The following is a 19,674-nucleotide window of genomic DNA, read 5'->3' as shown; positions in this document are numbered from 1 at the left end:
CTAACCTTGGTTTATTCCATAAAGCTGCCAGTATTTTCGCTCAAATTTTCTTTGAAATAAATCTCACTTTGTCAACCACTAAGAGCAGTAACAGCAAATTAATACTTCCTGTCAGTAAATCCCATTTCATTCGGGTTCCAATTAGTTTTTTTTTATTAAATCCCAGATTTAAACACAATCATAAAGAGAACCAAAGCATTTCGCATAATACGATAGAACGTTTCCCAGACTCCTGCCAATGTTTCAACTTAATAACAGTATCAAACAGATCCTGCTGGCCCGGCGGTTTGATAGCGATTGCCAACCAAGCAGGATCTGGAGCCGATCTCTCCAATACTCGTCCAGTTATCTCCCTTTCCCAAACACTGAACATTGGTTGTCCTCTCCAAGTCAATTGGCGCTTAGATTCCTTTCCAGGCATACACATATCTGATACAAACTTATTTTGGTAAATGCAAAACTGTTTAGAAACGTCCCTTGGTAACAATATAGGTTTTATCTAAGATGTAACTTTCGATCAAGAATGTAACATTTGATACCATTTTCTATTTTTCACTATTTTCCGCATGCTATTACTCAGGATTGAGTTGTTGTTGTTTTTGCATTCATAATTACTGAAACATTCAGAAAAGAGATTTCAATAGATGTGGAGATTTAGATATAAACACTCATTACTTCTCATGGAAAACACCAAGGTCAGTACTGCGAAGACACTAACGGGCAAAGGCATAAAGATACATAATCTTTGGAAGCACAATACAAATGAGTCTTCTAAGATACACGCACTATCTAAGACTCATGCTCTTTGGTAGCACAGCAAAACTGCATCGTTTAAGGTACATGCATCATCTTAGATACATATTATTTGGTAGCACAGCAAACATGCATCATCGAAGAGACAAACATCATATGCATACTCTTTGGTAGCACAGCAATCATGCATCGTCATAGATCGTCTAAGATACATCCATCATATCAGATACATGTATCATCTTAGATAAATTATATTTAATAACACAGCAAACATGCATCGTCGAAGACACAAACATCATATGCATTCTCTTTGGTTGCATAACATAAATGCATCGTCTAAAATACATGCGTCGTCTAAGATATATACTATTTGGTAGCACAGCAAATATGAATGGTCTAAGATACATGCATCATATGCATACTCTTTGGCAGCATAGAAAAAATGCTTCATCTAAAATACCTCCCCATGTTTGGTAGCAGACACAATATATGCTTATTTACAAGAAGTCATTCTTTACAATTAATTTCAAAAAAATTATAATCTGATTTTTTAACTGAATGTGTAAGAATTTAATGAGATGAAAAAAAGAATGGTCTGGATTCTTATCAAAGCATGTGACGTTTTGCGCAATGCTTAACTGCATTCTTTATTGCTATCCAGCTATCAAACAAAGCAAATAATAACACCTGGAAGCAGGCGCATGTCGTAATAACTCCCTGCAGATGATAAGATCAGACCAACTCGAGAATTCCTTCACATGGTTCATATGTCATTTCTGTAGTCTTTGAAAGTGTTTTATTAATATTTCATCATGAAAATCAGCACAAATGTGTGCATTGTTCAGTCTAGTTTAATCAATGCAAACTAAATTTTCACTGAGTTCACATTTTTTTTTATATTTAAACAACAAAAAACATACATAAGCCAATATCAGATGTTTTAATAAATGTCCGTGTTGTTAATAGTTCAATGAAAAGTTAAGGGGCAAGCTTTCAATGATCCGGAATGTCTGTCCGAATGTTGTCTGGTTGATTTTTTTATCGTTTGTCATGTATTTGCTATTAATCCTTGTACCATTATACATTATGTTGTATAGGGTTTACCCCTGTAGCATTGGTCTTAGTTTCAAGTTGGACTAAGATAAGCACTAGCATATGCCAAGGAAAAAGGGTCGGGTGACAAGTTGCGAACTGATTGATTTTATTAACGTTAGAAAAACAAATGGTTAATAACGAAATTATAAATTTATTAGTTGATATGATATGTAGAGCTGTGTATGGACATAATATAATCAAATGAATCTTACAAGGTTAGTGGTTTTTATACGCATTAGGAACTTTTGTGACCAAATTCTATTAAACCTCATACTATGGACAGTTGCTTAAGTGTGTCTAATTCATTATTGGCTAATATAACAATAACTGACGGTAAAGAACAATGGGCAGAATCCCTTTAAACCGGGTTAACGAAAACATCTGGAAAACATTTCAGTTTGAATGAAACCCTGTCCCAAATGGAATATCTATATCTTCAAATTGAACTCCATAAAATGTCTGGTCAACACGATAATGGCACAAATTGTCTCTTTGATGAATGAAGCAAATCATTAAAATAAACATTTCTTCGCCTTAAATAAAGCAAAACAATTCATATTGCAAGTTTTATCATCTGTAGACGGAATTATCTAATCAGCGACCGGAAGAATCCTTCTCTGTCAGTTTCGTGAATATGACGCGGCCATGATAGCACCATGAACAACTATCTACTCACATGAATGTTCCAAACATTTAATACAACAATGGGAACTGCAAGTCATCATTTATCGAAACTCCTGAAATTGTTACCAAACATATTAACATGTACGGAAAGAATAGTCAGCATCGTCAAACAAGTTTCTCTATCTAGGCATCATCTTAAGACAATTTTTTGGCATCATCTTAGGAGGCTTTTTTTGCATCATCTTAAAAGGCTTTCTGTGCATAATATTAAGAGGCTTTCTGGGCATCATCTTAGGAGGCTTTTTGTGCATCATTTTGAGAGGCTTTCTGGGCATCATCTTAAGAGGCTTTCTGTGCATAATATTAAGAGGCTTTCTGGGCATCATCTTAGGAGGCTTTTTGTGCATCATTTTGAGAGGCTTTCTGGGCATCATCTTATGAGGCTTTTTGTGCATCATTTTGAGAGGCTTTCTGGGCATCATCTTAGGAGGCTTTTTGTGCATCATTTTGAGAGGCTTTTTGTGCATCATTTTGAGAGGCTTTCTGGGCATCACCATCACAGGCTTTCTGGGCATCATCTTCAGATACTTTCTGCGCATGATATTAAGACAATTTCTTGGCATCATCTTAAAAGGCTGTATAAGCATCATCTTAAGTTACTATCTGGGTATCATCTTAATAAGCTTTCTATACATCATCTAAGAGACTTTCTGTGTATCATTTTAAGAGACTTCCTGGGCATCATATTAAGATTCTGTTTTGGGTCATCAAATCTTTTACTTTTTTCGATATTTTCTGGACGTCATCAAACTATCTTTATTTAAAAGACTTTCTGGGCATCTTAATACCTAAGTAACCATTTGGGGACAGACAGTTTACGAGATTTGACATTGTTCGCCGATTTGTCATGGGAAATGAATAATTGTCAGATGTTACATAAGACGTCTATATTAGCTGATTACATGATAATTATTTCGTCTCTAGGGAATATATTGGGGAATTTCGGGAGTATTCCCCGCATATTGTCACACTTCTTTTCAGTCCACATAATGCAATAATGGCATTTTTAATAGATTACAGAACATAACTCTTTTATTACTTGTAAACTTTACAGTTTTTGTGTTACATTTGCATATAAAAACATCGACATTACAACTATACTATTCAATGAGCGACTTAATTAATTAACATTTAAAGGATGCACTAAAAAGTACTTTTGCAAATCATCGAAGTAAGTAAAGTAATTTTATTTGAGTATCGTATACATATATATATCGTACATGTTGGAACAATCAATTTCAATATATGACTTACTAAAATGACAAAAGTATAAAATTGAGTATCTAAACATGAGGGTAAAACATGACTAAAGTATACATGATAACTTTCGATATATATTTACCTAACATGAATGCTTCAGACTTATATCATTTCAGATTTATATTTTGGCTACATGATTATCGTGCACATATTCTGTTAAACATAATATAATATATTACCTTATATATAAAAATAATTTCTGCTGAGAGAATTTCTAAAACTTCTTATGAGAAACTATAGCTTTCATAGAAAGGTAATTTTTAACAGTAGTAACACTTTGTATGACTTCGGCAACCTTGCACTTTTCACTGACATTATTGCACTGACGTATTATAATCTGGGTCTTCAATGTATATCCTTTTTTGTCTTTCCAAGCTAGAATGAGCCGAATTTTTGTTCTAAACCATCCCGTATATTGGACTGAAAGGCGTTACAGTATTCCGTTGCGATATTTAATTAGTTGTTAATAATTGATGAACTCAAGCACATTTAAGAGCTTAGCAATCTCATCGGTATTGCTTAAACTTGCAAACACCTTACACACCAATTTACTAGAGCACAGTAATTCTGAACCACAGTTTTATCGGGAAGTTAATGGTGTAATGAATGGGTATATTTCATTCATTAAATCGCCAGGCATTACATTTCAATATTTGGACGCATGTAAGAACTGACCAACACCGCCAACTAATTGTATTGGATTGCATGATTTCTTATGCAAAATGTTCCAAATGTTCGTCAATTTTTCGAAAAAAGAATCGAAGTTTAAGCATAACCTTGATGGCGTTGTAGTTGTCGGCTTCGGCGGTCTGCAAAATACATTTACATTGGCCATAAGATATTGCCATGTAATCTACGGTTTACGGATATCGGTTCAGAACAACAATGCACATGCGTAGCGTGGAATGACACGGGACACGGAAGGAATACCGAATACTCTAATGTGTATAACCCATATTATGGACCATAAAAGACATTATTCGAAGAGACAAAGCCGAGGTTGAATTTCACTTTTTTCATATAACGGGATGTAAACCTATATCAGTCTGTAAGTGTTATAATATGTTTTATAATTCTAATTCTCTTCTTAAGCATTTTTTTGACTTCATATTTAAATAAGTAAATGAAAAGGACGTTATTTCGTTTCATGCAAACATAAAGTGAGAAAAAAGTTTCAGTGAAAACAAACTGGCGGATTCATAAGAAAAGATCTGGACTATTTTTTCAAACCATTTCCTTTTGAAAAGATTGTATGTGTGTAGTGAATTACTAGTAACCATTGGCAATGATACACACTTCACGATGTTTTATATTGTTCTACGGTTAATAAATGTCAAATCTTACATAAAAAGGTTATATAAGCTAATAACATGAAAAGGATAACGTCTGCAGGATATAGACAGGGGACTTTCTGGAGCATTTTCACAAACGATACCACATAACAATATGATATAATTTTGGAATATTTGACAATTCTAAAACAAGTTCAAAAAACAAACGTAAATAAATTTACTTTTACAAAGCTGAACTAACTTACTTGATTGTCTTAATGATTCTTTAACTTTACTGAGCATTATCTATCCCGTTCGAGTAAAACAGGCAAGATGAGAATGCGCTATCCTACGTTAATTCAAGAGATATAGGAAAGAAGCTCTTGGGTATCTCACAAACGTAGGGTAGAATAACAGCATGATATCAAGTACAAAGGAAGCCAATGGATAATTTTAAGATTCTCTCTTTTCAAATGTCATAACAGCAAAGGCAACATCAGCATTACTTTTCTTTGATTTCTCTTTGAAACCTTTTTTGCCGAGTAAAGGTTTCTTCGTGCGATGAAATGCTGCCATTGTGGGTTCTAATTATTAATTTGGTACCAGTCAAAAAAGTTCATTTTGTATTATTTTGTATCTACTGAAGCTGTGGGATTGGCATAATTAAATATGTTATTGTTACCTTATCTTCAGAGACTTTTAGGGGCAAAAATACAATTATAACATCGCTTTATTGCTTTGAATTGCTTTTTGGACTTGTCTAAAATATCTACTACAGAAATAAAAATCACTTCTGGATTTTTTATAACCGCTAATATTTCGAAGTTCTGGAAGCGATCGAATTATTATTACCTTGCTTAACGGATAAGAGGGCGCAATATTGTCCAGCTGGTCAGATCAATAGAACATGTTCATGCTAAAGTACTATGCTTTCAGGCCATCGTTGCAAAAGAAGGCGTCAATTGAAAAAAAGTATCTCTTTGTTGCTGATATGTAAGCAAGAACATAACGTCGGTATTGAAGAAAATTGTATATGTGCTAGCAGATCTATTATTTCCATTCCAGGTTTAAATGGAAAACAGGATAATTCAATTTGAAAGCAACGTATTATTGAGACGATAGTTTCATCCAAGTGAACCATCTTATCTCAAAGGCCGGCGATCGGCAGGGTGAAAATTCACAACTTTAATGTTCAAGTCGTTTTTGCTTGTATTTCAGAAATGCGTTGAAATTAGTCTCGACATAAAACTTATTCTTTTGGGGATGAATATCGTTTGTTACATGTTCCCAAATCGCATTTGCATTTTTACCGCTATCAAGTCACAAAGCTCCTATTACTGAATAGGAGAATAAGTCTCAAGATTTTTAAGATTATCTTAGGTACTGCTTAATCGTGTTTTCATTTCACGAATCATATGTTTAAAAGGGATTTGGTAAACAACTTAACATCATTTAATTTCATCATTTAATTACTCTCCCACGTACATTTAGAATTTCACAGAAGTTTCTGCTTTGTTGTTAATTATTGATGAATCCCAACACATTAGAGAGCGAACGCTTTATTTGCTATTGATTTATCATTGCTTGCATGCACGCACGCACACACGCACACACGAACACGCACACGCCAAAACACACACACACACGCACATTGATGGTGAATACAAGTTCGTCTTCATATATGAACTGTAAAACATTGGAAACTTCTTGATGGAATTTACCAAGTTTATTGCCGTCAAGTTTTGTTTTCTTTCTTCAAGAAAATCGAGTTATAGTCATAATCTTGTTATCGATGTTAAAACAGTGAAAAAAATCGGAAGCGACTGCACTCTTTAGTTTTATTTTTGCCATGGGATTTTAAAATGGATTATAAACATACAAGGAGTATTTCATCTTCATTGTTATTGACCTTTTAATGCCGTAAAATTGTATACGATGTAAGAAATACTTTATAAAGAACCCTCACATTGATTCCAAGTAAGCATGTATATAAGGGAAGTTCAATAAGTAGTAAAGACAATTTAATGTACAATACTCATACACGAGAAAATACATATTTAAATTTAAAAATATTATTAAACAATGCAATATATTTTGCATGGTAATAAAACAATATTTCAATGTGTTCTTACCTTTCACACGCTTCAAAATAATAAGATAGTTCCACTCATCTGCATGCACTGTATGTACTGTTTTTATTTGTTTATATTCTTCTTTTAGTATGCGAATGATTTGCACTTGCGCTATTTCTTATAAAGAACTACTGTTTAAATTCATGTTGTATAATTAAACAATGCAGGAGTATTGTATAAAGCGCATAAACATTACATGAAAAATCATGTTTAATTAGTTATCACCCTGTCTTTAATTAAAACATGTATGCCCCTTACTGCACCTTTCGTCAATGGATAAATTGCCACACCCTTGTATAAACGTTATTTAACACGTCGCAAAACTTCCGGAAAACATGCAGCATAACAAAAATCATTGCGCAATATAAAAATGGCGTCATTTGCTCGTCATTGAAATGAAATATATTATGTTATAACGTGTCTTGCTAGATCGGCTACCGTCTCGTGAAATCCAATTTACAAAAATCCGCGCAAGTCCGATACAACCTCCCCGAAATCGACAACCAAGAACTACTCTAGTATAGCCTATTTTGATGAGCCGAGACAAAGATTGCTAAATACATATGTCCGTATTCCAGCAAGTGCAATAGGGATGTAATAAACTCTGCGTAAACTTTGCAGAAAAAAAGTAGAACTCTTGTAAAAACGTATTATCAATGTGCAATGTTAAATTGACGTCATATACCAAAAAAAGTGGTTTAAACGAGTAATTAAAGATGTTAAAAGTACTTCGTTTTGATCCGCAATGTCTTATTAAACTCTCGTGGATTTTTGAAGTAGTGAAATACGAATCAGCAAAATAACTTACTAATAACCATAGTGTATCTTCTTTTAAAGAATCGTGACGCACATACCTAATTACGTCTGTCCGTATTCCATCTAGTTCAATAGTTGTTTTTGACTGACGAAACCAATCATTTAAATAAACATTTCTTTATCCGGATGAAAGCAAAACAGCTGCATGTGTACAGTTCGCGATCTGCAGACGACATTAACTAATCAACGACCAGAAGTATCCATCTTTGTTAGCTTCGGCATTTCCATGATAACACAATTATCACACAATCGTTTATTTAACATTTAAATGACTTCAATAAAACCCATTGCTTTTTAATTAAAAAAATAATGTTTGATACTTAATTTTAAATAAACTTTAGGCCGAAATTTCTCACATGTCCCTTATGTTTATCTTCAGAATAAAGTAAAGGTCTGGCACAAACCTGAAACGTTGAAAACAGTACTTTATCATATACTTGCGAATAAGCATTTGGTGCACTCAAATCTAACTTGTAAGCTTACACAATATCCTTTAAGCTGTTTAAGATTTGTTTTACTGAAATATCCGTGATTTCTTTTTTACGGTTGCTGAAATAATCCAGCTCTCATTTTAGAATGCTTTCTTTGTGTTGTGATTGCCCAATAACGACTGGATATTGCAGACAATTTGCCGGATTTGAAATTGTTCGACTATTCGTCATTGGAAATCAGAAACTTTCCAATATTACATAAGATGTCTATATTAGCTGATTACGTATCAATAATAACGTCTGTAGGGGATATACTGGCAACATTCTTAATAATTCTCACAAACATTTTACACAAACATGTTCACATATTTCTCATTACACTATATAATATAATTGTGGTAAACGTGTTACGTTATGTAAATGTATTACGTGACCCAACTTGTGCATGGAATTCTTTTCATAGTAACGGAGGAAATGCGTTAGAAGCAAACATGTGATGGACACATGCGAGGCACTCGGTGAGGATAAATGCTCACAACGATCACATTATGCATGTGCTCAATATAGGGGTCATTCCAAGGCTTTGCAAGGTTTTTAGACCGTCGGTCAAGGGCGTTCTCTCGTTAGGCCTCTGTATCGTTCAGCTTTAATTCCTAAACAAAATAGGTAGGTATGTCAGAAAATGTTTTTCTTTTCATACGTTTTTTGTTATTAGCAAATCCCATGCTGGAGAGACTTTGTTTGATGTTTTAGCTTTACATAATGATATTATGACTTTACATAATGATATTATGACTTTACATAATGATTTTTAAACATTACATAATGATATGTAGACTTGACATAATGATGTTTTACCTTTATATCGTGATGTTTTATCTTTGTAAAATGATGTTTTAGCATCATACAATAACATACAGACGTTACATCGGTATATAAAGATGTCTGTGTGCAATTAATGAAAATTAAATATCTCAGACAGCTTGGGCGTTTCATAAAGTAGTGGTTCAAATTTTTCGTGTTGTTTCAGTGATGCTGTAAAGTTTTTTAAGAACAACAATCAAGTTCGCTGTTCGAAAGAAAGTTATCTGAAGTGATAATATCCACCTAACATTAATTAAATAGATTAAGGGTTTCTTACAATCGTAAGGTAGCCTAGCAGCTTGATATAAAGTACACATAAAACCATTGAATGAGTTTAAGATATGTGTTTATTTCAATAGGCCTAATCAGCATTATTTTTCTTGTTACTTTTTCTTGCTGCATTGTCTTGAAAGACGTATCGGATAACAAAAACAAATTTAAGATTGATATTTGTTTAAACAAATATCTGCCATAAAAACAAAGAGCCAGTGTAGATTATGTAGACGCTATTGTTTCAAACATCTGAATGGCCACAGCTTTTTCTGAAGAGTTATGTTTTCAAAAGAAAGTATCGTTTGAGCAAAATTAAATGCCGATCAAAGCTGCTAGAACATTTCATCAGTATTGAGCCAAATTGTGTACTGAAAATAGAATTAAGTTACAAAATTCCAGGTTTAAAAAGAAGACAACAATTCCCATTTCAAAGCAACCTGTAATTGAGACGTCAATGAAATACGACACCATCACTCATGGGAGATGACAGTTCCATTAAACAAACATCTTTAATGTTCATTTGAATCCGTTTTGGCTTGTACTTGCTAAAGGTGTTGAAATGAATGAAAGTAGCTCCTATTGTTTGTATTCTTTAGCGAAAATAATATAAACATAGTTTGTGATAGATTCACCAAACTTCAGAAATTATGCCATGAATCTTTGTAGGCAATTTTCATTTATATAAGCAATACATTAATCATTTTGAGGTACGTGTCAACTCTTTGACAATACTGCAATGCTGCGCAAATGACGAACATAAAAATAAATTCCATTTACCCATAAAAGCACCGGACTTTTCAAAATTCAGTGGCGATACCAGGATATAACCCCCGTTGATATAGCTCAACGCTTCATATTTAAGAATAGTAATAAAGATATTAATATAAATGTATGAACGAACTCCAATAACTTTATTTTATTGTTTTTAGTTGCCTTCCTTTGTTGACTTAAAGTATATTTAATAATGTAGAAGTGATTGATTAAAAACAGAACATTGTTCATAATGATAAGAGTTTCATCAGAACCAATTCTAGTACCATTGTTGTGGCTAAACAGAGGTTGAATTAAATACCTCCGTAAAGTTGTTGTTTTTTAATAATAAAACGAATGCTACCTTACATATCGGGAATGACAGTAAATGCATATTACTCGGGCTATCTTATTAAAAAGGTTATGCCCATTAGCGAAAACAGTAAACTTTAAATAGGCACAGACAATATACGTTTAAACCACTAAGTGTGTCTTACTATTCCCAATACCGTGACTATTATGATAGTGATAAAAGAGCAAGCTTTGATAATTGATTTCGAAATTAATGTTAAGTTTCATAGTAATATTAATGAACAACAACATTCCAAAGTAACAAAATTTAAACTAAGATTTCTGATAATGAATATAATACGAAAAACTAATCATGATACATGTCTAAACATGTATGTTTTAGGTTAATTGCATTGCAACATGATTGATCTTTCCACATTGGAATAAAATACCGTATCGCAGAAGCTAAAACTACACGACTGGCAATAACGAAATGCGTTAGGGATAATCATAACATAATTTGCAAACCCATTTGTACGAAATGTAAATTAAGTCTGTTTAATAAATTAGAGTCTAAAGTAAATGAAAGTGTAGGTTAATTGCATCGTTAAAAATGATATTTTCTTAATATCTAAAATATTTGAGAAATATTATGTACCTTGAGCTTCTACACATATCTTTATTAATTGAATGATTCGTGCATTTAACAGAAATACATTTTAAAAAGCTTTTATATCCCATCCAGAGTCTACATATTCGAAGCATTTGAAACATGAAACATAAAATATTGAGAATGTGTAATAACAGTAACTTTAGTTAATTTTGTTTGCGTGTTCTGTACTTCACTAGAGTTGTTGATAATTATCAAGCTCCATTCTGAGACATGCAGTGACCTTATCACATTTTGAAAAAAAAATCACGAAGTGCGTATTTGTTGTACCAGTTTCAAATAAAATAAAAACCAGTTTTATCGTGTGTTGTACAGAAATCGAAACTGTTTTTTTTAAACTATCGAAACCACCTCCGCAGGCGGTTTCATCTGTTCGTTCCATTCGAAAACTAGTTCACTTTAAGAAAACAATATGGCAGACATTGATCCAACAGGTGTGTTGAAACACCATTTATTTAAAACAGGCAAACGACCATCTGCGGTATCATTGTTTTAAAGAAATTCGGCAGTAAAGGTTACATGCAGTAGCTACACCGTGTTGTTGAAACGTCACACAACCATACGTTTGTTGCTTCAAGCACAGCTTTTGAAACAGGCTTTCAAACCACCGAAACCCATGAAACCAAAACTATTACTTTCTCGGTATCAACAAAAATGCCCGAAGTGTTGTGTATTTTCTTACATAAGTGTTCTGCATTGGCCGATGAAACGGTACCCTTATATACCATTAGAGTCCATGAATAAATACACTTGTTTTTAATGGTTTCAACATATCAATCTTGTTTGTCCATTGTTAATTACTACCAGGCACTCACATTTGTTATAGATTAAACAATCTTGATATTGTTTATATTTTGACTTGAGTCGAAATAAGTCCTAAATTCAGAAGGTTTAACATCTGGTATTTATTTTGCGTCAGGTGGAAAAAGTGAATGGCTAATATTGTAACCATATTAATTTTTTTATCATAAACACACATCGGAAAAAGCTATTAATATCAGAAGCCTTGATCATGATAGACCGTTTTATTGCCTTCCTTACTTCTTAATTATGTGACAGAGCTTCGCTTCCCCTGGTAGTTTTACTTTATAAGTCTTATTACTTAAAAAAATATACAATTGTGAATATCATGCTTCTAATAATTATCAATTATCCAAATAGGCACCGTTAGGTTAACAAAAATGTATTCGCAAAGTATAGTTCATCAATCACGAGCATTGAATTGAACTAGTATTTAAGTAAAAAAGTGTTCAACAAGAGGAAGTACAAAGCTATTCAAATCATATAATAGTTAAATCCATTCCCAAACGCGCACAAGCAGCACACAAATATTAATGCTTGAATTTTATTTGTTAAATTGTTCAATGTGTTTAAAATGTTAACAATTATTCACACCTTTGTAGTTTCATAAGTTAAATTTTCAATTTGTTTTATAATTCTGAATAATTATATTATCTGTAAAGAACCAAGCTACCCTTACCATGAATATTCCGAATATGTATATATCACTGTACACTATTTAGGACACATGTACCTTGAGAAAATTGCGATAATTTTCCTGTGTTTTGTCAATGAAATGACATTCACTATTTGATACTCCATGGTGTGATTTTTTATATATTATAACATGAAATAGAAAAATAGTTTGAAAGACGAAGAATAAGTACAGAAACAGAAACATGATATATTTAAAATGACACTCTTATTCAAAATCAATATACACATGTAAAACAAACATAAATTTTGGTTGATAGACCTTAAACTATTTAATTAATGATGCATTTATGGAAAATATTAAATAACGATAACAAAATTGTAACTGAATTTCAATTTAATTATATAAACAAGTTTTTTGCACACTTATTGAAATACAGTTTGTTCTCGTAATTATTAAATATGGCTTCATTTTTATATGTAAAGTGGAACTACGCGTTGGATATGTCGGCTATAATGTTAAGCAGCTTGTATATGTCTGATATAATGTATAGCTGGTTATAGATGTTGGATATGCCTGCTATAATATATAGCAGCTGACAGATGTTGGATGTGTCTGCTATAATGTAAAGCAGCTTGTTTATGTCTGATATAATGTGTAGCTTCTTGTAGATGTTGGTTATGTCTGATATAATGTAAAGCAGCTTGTATATGTCTGATATAATGTAAACCAGATTGTATATGTCTGATATAATGTATAACAGCTTGTAGATGTTGAATATGACTGTATTGTAACTTGTAAAGGTTGAAGTGAAAATGATGTGCTATTTTCAGACATTTCTTGACCTTGATTTATTTTCTCTAAATGTTATGACTTGCTTTTTGTCGTTATACACAATACCATTTAAAGCTAGGTATTGCATTTAACGAACAGCCCACCGAGCCTTTCACCCGCGATTTCAAAGTCACCTACATGTATAGGTTAGTGTTTACTTGAAGGTCTGTAGGAGTATTAATCGTCCAAGTCTGGCATAGTCAAAGCAATATAAATAAGGGTTAAAATTGTTCTGTTACTGCTGAATTTACCTTTAGTGGTCTCCATTGTCCACTTTTATCGCTGTACTTGTATATTGGTAAGAAACGGTAAATTACAAAATATAAATATATATATTGTATTTTGTATATAACACATCAGTCATGCTTTTTACATTTGTTTAAGACCTATGTTTTACCTTTAGCAATATTTCTAGTTAAAATTGCATTTAAAGCTTCTTGTTGAAAACACGTTGATAAATACGAACATTTAACCTGATAAAAACTACTGTGATTGCATTGGTTTAATGAGTGTAACCGTTATACGGTATATACAACTAGATCGTCACAGAAGGCCAAAAGATCAACATTGAGCATAGGGAATCCATTATAGAGCCAGGTCTGATTAAAAAGCTGAGGTTTTGATATTCAAAACGTATGCATTTTTACGTTAAGTTGAAAATTGCTTTACCTAGTTTATAACCTTATAATCACCAAGTGGCGTCTATAAGCACGAAAGATTTGTGCGCATAAAAAAAAATAAAGCAATAAGCTTTGAGTAACAAAACCAGTTGACCACCTCTATCAAGAATGTTGTTACCTGGACGGACTTTGCTCATGTTGCAAGATCATGCTCTTGAACGGTTTCCCAAATGCTCTCTATGAGATTTCCAAAATAATAGTTTTACAAGTTATTGATTTTGTTGTTTTCTATAGGGAGATAACAAATGATACTCAGGATAAAGCAAGTATAGCGAATATCGGGCCATGTTCGAATACCAAGTTGGCTGGGAATTGGGTATTTTACAGAAACATTTGTGCCAATACCTAGCCAGCAGCGAATACCAAACTAGGGATAGGGTACTCGACATATGCAAATAAAGATATATCCAGCCATTACTATTATTAGTGTGTTGATAGAGATGATATTCAGCAACAAAATAATTTTACCATATTTTTTTTTCACATTTTTAGATATTTTTATGAAATTACAGTTATTAAAGGTAAATGTTGATTAAAATACGAAAACAATGTTCAACATCAAATAACATTTTTCAATCATTATCAGTTTATAAAGTGATAACTATCCATGCTTAAGTGATTTGCATGGTGGCAGTGACTCGTGTACTGTAATGTAAGTAACTCTGCACGGAGTCTGGTAACCGTTGTGGGTTGGGTAAATTTTATCATAACCGGATACTGGCAGAAGATCACATGTTCATTTTATGCAAGCGCTTTAGTATAGTGATCAGTCTCCCGCAAAATGTCAAGGTAATAAGGAAAACTGTTTTTACAGAATCAAACCTATTAACCAATGATTTAAAACCATCGGTACCAGAGAAAATTGTCGGTGACATCGTAGATGAGTGATTACAGTCTGGGGAGTTTTCATGCTGATAAGCAAATGAAGTCAAAACCAAGGAGTAACAGTCACTTGAAATATTCATTCAATATATGTTGAATTGTCAATAAATAGAAAAACTATTGGGTGATACTCATTTGTTTATACACTATTATCAAGAACTTTGATCTTATAAACATTGCACTGCCTTAAATAAAGCAATTAGACTCAACCTACTCTACACTTCAACCAGGAGTATTTAATTTACCTTTTCCGCTAAACCAAATGAATCCAACGATACATTGGACATGCTTATAAATTTTATGTTGAATGTCCCGTTCTACAATGACCATATCCTCGTGTAAAAACCCTCTCAATGGAAACACCTACGCATTATTTATTCCCTATGTATTGATGTATCTGATTGCCCTCAATGTCACTCGAGGAGATTTTTTAACACACTTTCCGTTTCAATCGGCTTTACATACCTATATAGCAGGCCGAACGCCTTTCAACGCTTTAAGCGCTTTGATTATAAATATATATGCCATTATAGATATATGTAATCGAATCAAAACATTATATTGCCTGACCTGTATTAGTTTAATATCACACAACAGAGGACTTTAAGTATACCGTTTGTAAAGATGTGGATATCTCTCGTATGGAAATTGTATTAAATGAGGTCCCAAAAGATCGTTTGTTTATATAAATTGCATCTGTCTGGATACACTGGCGAGTGCTTAAAGTTTACATTGTCGAAAATAGCTGCTAAAAGGTTGGGAGCATTATAAGAAAATTGGATTATGTTACTCAATTATCAAACGGAAAACTAAAGTCTCGTTATAGTTTGAAACAGAAAAAAATATTAATGGAACTGGGTAATTGTACGCGTCAGACTGATGTTGTTTACCATATTCATACAAGTAGAAACTGGACTCGTTACTAGATTAATTGAAAAAATGAGCGATCGAGTAACAGTTAAAAGTTATGTATATTATCTAACGAGTACATTTTTAGAGATGCATTTTGAAAACAACATATTCTTACGGGTTACAAACAGTTATGAAGTCAGCCAGATATGTGTTTTGGGTTGTCCATGTAGTGAACCTTTTTATGGGTTTCGTAAATAAAGAAACAACAACGCTAAAGCCTGTCTTAGAAGACGTTGACAATGTTGCACGTTTAATTTTTTGCCATGAAAAGCTACGTTGGGTCTAATTTATTAGCTCACCCTTCAAGTGTCAATGGAAATCTATGTTCAGCATATGATTATTTTAGTTTGCCACTTCAGCAAGCATACTATATGTATCAGTTCGTAAATGCTGAAATGTGTCCGAAAGAAGAAAATGTTGGAAAGGAAGATTTGAAAAATATTGCATTAAGATACATTTGCTTCCTCAAACAACCGTGTTGCCAAAACGGCTTGTTTAGTGTGCCTCACAATGTTCCCCTTTGATGAATGCTTCTATCTAAGAAATAAAGTCTCAAAACATACGAAAAAGGAGTTTAAATGTTGGATTTCTTCTGTGGAAGTCTCTTCAATGAGTTTTTGTTGAAGTGGGTCATTACAATGACACAAAATTACATGTTTTTTCTTATTGTGAAGTGCTCCTGACATTCATTAATGAATCATTTGACATTTGAACAATTCTTAGTTCAACACGGTTGTTTAATAGTTGTTATTTAGTCCTCTGTGATGTGAATGATCATGCGATTCATGACACAAATGTAAAGGTTGTGGAACGATCATGTGTTTAATGAAATCAGCAAAAGCTTGACTCGTAGAGTGTAATCGAGTTCTTTTCGCTTGGATAAATCTTTTTACCTGTAGTTATTCTTTGTATATTTGTATAGAAACAACGTGTCCGTCTCGAGGCCGGACAATTTCAGATTGATATAACAAACATAAAACATTATTTGAATGATGTTTTGTTCTATAAATATAAGTACTTGATCAATGTAGGATGATAGGTCACTTCGTGTAAAACTTCAGTTGCTTGTGCTTGTGTATTTGTTATTGTCATAATTCTGGCATTCTAAACCCATTTATAGGAGGTGATGCCTTCTCCGCCATAGCTGATTGTTTGGAGTGTGTGGTCTTGTGGCATCTTGGTTTATGCAATTAATTACTCGTTGTACAAAGAAACTTTGATAGACGTTCTTCGCTTCACAAAACAGATTGCTCCGATGTACTGATATATTGCAAATGGCCAAATAAGTATGTTTTTCAGCCTAAGTTCACTTTTCAATCAGAGATGTTATAAAAATAGAATAGTTTATCTGTCGAAGACGCAATTTTCTTTTACGATCGTTTGACGACCAATTATGAGCCTGAAGAAATCTAATAGATTGTTTCTCCGGGGAGTTTATTAAAGGCACCGCTATTAATTTCTTCTCTTCTGTCAATCGATTCTTATCAGGCTTTTCAACTAAACAGTGATTGGCAGAGTTTTATATCACCGCTTTATTGTATTAAATATTAATCAAAGATTGGCATTGTTTCCAATTTTCTCCATAAATACATGCTGTTAAAATTGCTTAACGTACATTGCCTGGTGGAAGTGATAAATAAGGTGTAACTAGAAATTATTCTCCGCCTAAATGCGTACTGAATTTCATAATAGTACTTCGCTATTCATCATATTAGGTGCTATAAATAAGTGTATGGTAGAGTAGATCAAAGAATGTGGAAGTTCGATGAAAACGATTCTGAATGTACAAAGTATTTAAAACGATAACGTAGAATGATTGTCATTACTTCAATTCATTCCACTTTTCAGGAGCCAAAAAGGGCCGTATGTAACCGAGTGGTTAAGAACTTGGGTGCTCAAATTATTGTCAATGTTTTTTCGACATAGGGTATAGTGAATGAAAAAATAAGTCGTTCAAACTCAAATTAGATGGTTTTGCTTTAAACTTTAAAGATTATAATGTATAATGTGTAAATGATCGATATTGAACCAAGGTTACGAATTCCTCCAAGAAGTGTGATTTTTTTTTATAGTTTGCAAGGTAAAGTAAATTTCCCATATGTTATACCGTTAAAGTGTGTTATTTGATGTAAAATACATAAACCATGATTGGATGACATTGCATAGTTGTAGGTACATGTTACCTATCCAAAAAATTCCGAGAAATTGCGAGTGTTCCACCTTATGCGAGTTTCATTCAAGGGTGCATTTATAATATTATACAATCAATAGACGCTGTTTGTTTGATATATATATAAGGAGGTGGACTTTATCAATCTTCAAATAATACATTGACATGCCAATCACTAAGAAGAAAAGAACTGCCATACAAAATATTTCCAATCATTCTAAAATAATAATGTGAACACTTCAAAGATAACATCCATCTTGTTGGATTGACATATTAGAAATGTAATAGTAAGTTGATGGAATGCTTCAAAGATTCTTCACAAAACTGTTCGCTGAAAAGGTCGTTCGTATACGGATTAAGTTATGTTTTATATGTGTTAATGGCCGCAGGTCGTCTTATATCTTTATCCAGATGAAGGCGAAATAAATACCCCAAGTTAAATGTTTCGAACATATGATTGACATTTCATATGCAATGATATTGACATGACTACATCCTGGTATTGTTTGTGAAGTAAAAAACTTTTGATATAAATATCATTCCTTACTTATACATGTACAATGTATATGCACAAATGCCCATATATGCACATTTATATACTAATAATGCTAATTTGTACATTTAGTTCTATGAAATGTGATAGCAATCATACTTAGTAATTGATGCTAGTGCAAAACTGTCATGAAAGAAAATTGTAGTGGCTGTTGCTTCGGGTGTTCATGTACATGTTGCCAACGCGACAAGTAAAACCCTTGACACGTCATGTAAGAAAAATAAACGGTGATTAAAGGAATCTGAATATGGGTCCAGAACGATCAACAGAACAGAACAGAACATAATTGATATCGTTGTAAACAGTTCAAATATATACATTAGGAAATAGGTAAAAAATGATCATTGATAAAAAAATTAACGTAATTTTATGCATAAATACATCGAGATCGGTCACAATATATTATTTATAAATAAGTAGACCCAATGTGAGAAAAACTTGTTGTTGACGTGCAAATATGTTTAACAATCGTTATGCACATTTGTAACAGAAAACCTGCCTGCAACATTTTATAATGCTAATGACAGTTTCCCACAACATTTGAATGAGAGCCAAATATAAACATTCAAGCACTTCACTTGAATTTTCATATCTTAAGCTACATTGAAATATAAATTAAACCCATCTTATTTAAAAATGATATTAGGCGCCCAGCAAGGACAGGCAGTAATAAAGCCACAACATAGCAGATTGTTTTCTAAAATTGAGAAAAGGCTGTGACTTTGTATCTCGGCTATCAGCTAAATACCTTACATGTATTTTGGGATGAATTTGGTGATTCCCAGCGCGTGCTAGTTATGTCCAAAATTGAGCTCAAAACGGGATCAAGTTTAAATAGAATGCTACATTAAAAAAAGATAAACGTATGGAATATAGCATGGTATGGTATGATGACAACAGATTTGATTAACTTACATA

At 32.8% G+C, this 19,674-nt stretch overlaps 1 protein-coding gene across 1 annotated transcript in view; it reads right to left on the bottom strand.

Moving 5' to 3' along the window:
* LOC128228366 (lachesin-like) overlaps nucleotides 1-279 on the bottom strand; it is a 30,316-nt gene extending 30,037 nt beyond the window's left edge. The window contains exon 1 of the mRNA XM_052939652.1: nucleotides 6-279. The gene's annotated coding sequence lies outside the window, so the exon portion shown is untranslated. The remainder of the gene's footprint in view (nucleotides 1-5) is intronic.
* Nucleotides 280-19,674: the final 19,395 nt, after the last annotated feature.

This window comes from Mya arenaria, chromosome 3, assembly GCF_026914265.1.
Source record: "Mya arenaria isolate MELC-2E11 chromosome 3, ASM2691426v1".
In the NCBI taxonomy this organism is placed as follows: domain Eukaryota; kingdom Metazoa; phylum Mollusca; class Bivalvia; order Myida; family Myidae; genus Mya; species Mya arenaria.
The sequence above is the reverse complement of the archived record's forward strand: the minus strand, read 5'-3'. Positions and strand labels throughout refer to the sequence as shown.